This window comes from Topomyia yanbarensis, chromosome 1 (genome assembly GCF_030247195.1).
Source record: "Topomyia yanbarensis strain Yona2022 chromosome 1, ASM3024719v1, whole genome shotgun sequence".
NCBI classification, from domain to species: Eukaryota; Metazoa; Arthropoda; class Insecta; order Diptera; family Culicidae; genus Topomyia; species Topomyia yanbarensis.
The window spans coordinates 115,447,648-115,452,137 of NC_080670.1; the positions used below are offsets into that span (position 1 = coordinate 115,447,648).

A 4,490-nucleotide genomic window follows, 5' to 3' on the forward strand; every position below is an offset into this window, starting at 1 on the left:
AGCCGGCGATGCCCAATCGCGGTGTTGGGGGGAATATATATGGAAGCTATGCAAAGATCTTTGCCTTTGATTGTTACTTGACAAGCGACAACTTCAATACCTGTTATCGAGGGAAGGTTAATTCTGTAGAAGGAATAGCGCTTTTTGATCCCCAAAAGCACTCCTCCATAGGGGGTGTCTCGATCCAGGCGAATAATATTAAAGTCGTGGAAGTTGAGATCTATGTCGGAAGTTAACCAAGTTTCACATAATGCAAATGCATCGCAACTCAAATTATTTATTAAAATTTTGAAGGAATCGATTTTCGGGATGATACTTCTGCAATTCCACTGTAGAACAGTGATCAAATCCGTGACCTCGTTCGATGAGTTAGCCATCGAAGGATACAATCGCTGAAAGGAGGGGCCATTTAGCAGTCAACTGCTTCAAAAATGTTCTTACTGTAGGGAGAAAAGCTAACAACAGACTTTTAATAGGATCAGTTATATTGAAAGTTTTTATTATCCAGTCCACAATGTCCGAGAGTTTGATAATTCCAGTGCCGCGATTATTCTCGAACTGAAACAGAGGAACACTTGGGATTTTTGATGTTCCGGGAAGTGCTGGGAACTCCTTCTCTGAGTTTAATCCTCCGAGACCAGGAGCTAATTGCTTCGGTTTGGTTGCAACACTTCCAATAGATGTGACTTTCGGAGTCCCGTCAAGGGATACCTTCTGGCCTTTACAACGAACTTTAGGAGAGGAAATGTTCCTCCTCTTCCTATAACTTCTAGGCGCCCTAGTAGATGTTCCCTCTTGTGGGTCATCAGCCTCGCCCTCGTTAGGAGGCAAGTGATCATAGATGTTTGTTGAGGTTGGTGGTGTAGCTTTCTTTAGCATTTCTGCGAAAGAACGTTCGGATCGTCCCGCAAGGGAACGTTTTAGTTTATCCCCGCGTAGTTTGTACGCGGGACATGCCGAGATATCATGCAGATTCTCTGCACAGTAAGGACACTTCTCAGCATTCTTACGGCACGAATCATCTAGATGATTCTCCCCGCATTTTCCACAGCGGGCCTTATTGCTGCAATGGGTGGCTGTGTGACCCAATTGTTTACACTTTGTGCAATTCATGACCCGCGGCACAAACAGACGCACAGGCAGACGAACCTTGTGCAAGAGGACGTAATTTGGCAAAGCGGTACCAGCGAAGGTCAACCGATAAGAGTTTGATTGGGGGTACGTTTTTGAACCATCCCCCGCAACTACTACTGAGTGCAAACGCTTGCACTCGAGTATTTTCACTGGCTGAAGTAAGCGGTCTCTGAAACGGCCAACCCCGTACTGCAGCAGATCCTCGCATGTCAAACTGTCATCGGTGACAACGCCTTCAGACTGTACTTTCACAGCTGGAATATACACGTGATAGTCCTTCGTAAAGTGCTCGCAGCAAGCAATATCGTTTGCCTGCTTTGAGTTAGTCAGCACGACCCTCAGCCTGTCTGAGCGGACCTTTTTTATTTCGATCACAGCCGAGAACCGTTCCGTCAGGTCTTTTGAAATCTGTAATAGATTCAGCGATTTTGTTTTGGGCCGAAAGAAGACCACAAAGGGACCGGTCGAGAGCTCTGGATATTGTTTGGGTCGGGGGAGAGCCTTAGGAGTCGACTCGATCTCCATTTGGCCATCCGGGGAGGAAACCATCGACACCGTCAACGCACGGGGTCAGCACCCGCGCAGACGGGAAAGCCGTAAATGTATCAAAAAGGTAGATTTCACTTATCTGTATACTCGTTTCCCACGACGCACCAGTCCAGCTTAAATAGCTGGTTATTGTTCAATCCTCGCTTTACGAACAAAAGGTTGAGGAATGTGGCCTAACGGTTAACACACGCACAAAAGAAAATAAAAGTCCAAACCTCGAAGAGGCAGAGAATGGCAAAATAACCTTGAACGCGGATTACTGCACTGTTCTTTTTCCAACAGACCGAAAACAAAACACTTCTATCTCGATCGAGCGATGCGTAGAGACTGATTGATGACCAATTGTTTTTAAAGTAATTAATGGAGAATTAATTTCATCTATTAAATATAATAAATGAAGAGATGGAAATGCAATAAATATTAAAATAATAGCAGGTAAAATTGTTCAAATAATTTCAATAGTTTGTCCATGTAGTAAAAATCGATTATTAAATTTATTGAAAAATAATATAATTATTATATAGGAAATTAATATTGTAATTATAATTAAAATTAAAATTGTATAATCATGGAAAAAATTTAATTGTTCTATTAATGGAGATAAACTATTTTGTAAACCTAAATTTGATCATGTTGCCATTTTCTAATAAAAAAAAATTTTTTATATATGAAGCTTAAATTCATTGCACTAATCTGCCATATTAGAAATTAGAAGATGTTAATAATGGTAATTCTAGATAAGTATGTTCTATAGGTGGTATAGAGTGGAATCATTCAATAGAAGAAGATAGTTGTATAGGGAATAAAGGATTTCGTTGAGAAATTATTCTTTCTCAAATAATAAATAAAAAAAATAAAATTCCAAATAATGAAATTGATCTTCCTAATGAAGAAATAATATTTCACGTTAAATATCTATCAGGAAAATCAGAATATCGTCGGGGTATACCTGCTAATCCTAAAAAATGTTGAGGAAAAAAAGTAAAATTAACTCCAATAAATATAATAAAAAATTGAATTTTTAATCATAAAGAATTTATAGTTAATCCAGTTAATAAAGGATATCAGTGAATAAATCCAGCTATAATAGCAAATACAGCTCCTATAGAAAGAACATAGTGGAAATGAGCTACTACATAATAAGTATCATGAAGAATAATATCAATTGAAGAATTTGCTAAAATTACTCCTGTTAATCCCCCTACTGTAAATAAAAAAGTTCTTCGATTTGAGTTCGACATGCGATTACTAATTTCGATCTCGAATCTGCCGAACTAAGTGCTTTCAGGGCAGCCTGACTGTCAGAGCAAAAATAGATTCTTTTACCGCAAATTCCCTGTTGAAGTGCGGACTGTACGCCACACAGAATCGCAAAGATTTCCGCTTGGAATACGGTACAGTATCTACCAAGAGAATGAGATTGGTTCAATCTCATCCCATGACAATAGACACCAGCACCGGCTCGGCCCTCCAACAAAGAACCGTCCGTATAACAAACTACGTATTCTTCAAGTTGTCGCTCCATCCAGCCAGACAGCCATTCCTCACGAAGAGGAATTCTCACATTGAAAGTTTTAGAAGAAAAACTACATGTGAGTGTAAGGTCACTGGGAGCAAGTGTATATTCATCCCAAGTATTTTGGGGCCACAGTCTTGTGTGGCTAGTTACACGATCTATTGGGTTACTGTTCCAGAGCCCAGTAACCTTAAGACGGTATGCACAAGAAAGTGCTTTTTGTTTCAGAAACACATGTAGTGGTTTTATGTTCAAGAGTGCCTCGAGAGCAGCAGTAGGTGTTGTCGAGAACGCACCAGTCATCGCCATCAAGACCATCCTCTGAAGATGGTTTAACTTTGATTGGATTGTCATGATTTCTCCCTTCTGCCACCAAACAAGGCACCCGTATGCCAGTATTGATCTAACAATTGTTGTGTAGATCCACTAAATGTACTTGGGTTTGAGTTCCCAAGATTTGCCGAAAGCCCGTCTACATTGGCCAAAGGCCATGCAAGCTTTCTTGATCCTGAAATCGATGCGAGCTGTCCAATTAAGTTTTGAGTCGAGAATTACCCCAACGCACTTAGCTTGATCTTCGACAATAATTTCAGAGTAAAAAAACTGCAATGGACGAGCTCCGGTTGTAATCCTTCGTTGCGTGAAAAGCACCATTGAGGTTTTATTTGGATTAACTGATAGTCCAACATGAAGACACCACCGCTCAACAACACATAAGGCTTGTTGCATCAAATCAAAAAGTGTGTTAGTGCAAATACCGGTGATCATTATATGATAATCATCGGCGAAACCATACGTCGGAAACCCAAGCTCATTTAGTTTTCTCAACAAGCTATCGGCGACAAGGTTCCATAGAAGTGGTGACAGCACACCACCTTGAGGACATCCGCAGACACTCAGTTTCCTCATCTCTACTTGTCTTAACGATGAGCACAGATGTCGGTTGCTAAGCATTGTGTGTATCCAGTTCGTGATATATGAAGGTACTCCATGATCTCGTGCTGCTTCCAAAATGGATTCGAAAGACACGTTGTCAAAAGCACCTTCAATATCGAGAAAAACTTCTAAACTTGATTGCTTTTGTGAAAAAGCCTTTTCAATGTTGTAGACAACATTGTGTAACAGGGTGGTAATAGACTTCCCCCGCTGATATGCATGTTGCATTGCATGCGGCGGGTGCTCGCCCAAGCTACCATCCTGAATGTAGTGGTCGATTAAACGTTTCACTAATTTGAGAAGGAAGGAGGTCAGACTGATCGGTCTAAAGCTCTTTGCCTCCTCATAAGTCACG

The 4,490-nt window shown here is 40.7% G+C and overlaps 1 pseudogene; it reads right to left on the reverse strand.

Annotated features, from left to right (window-relative positions):
- Positions 1-2,369: 2,369 nt before the first annotated feature.
- On the reverse strand, positions 2,370-2,924 carry LOC131675831 (cytochrome c oxidase subunit 1-like; annotated as a pseudogene).
- Positions 2,925-4,490: the final 1,566 nt, after the last annotated feature.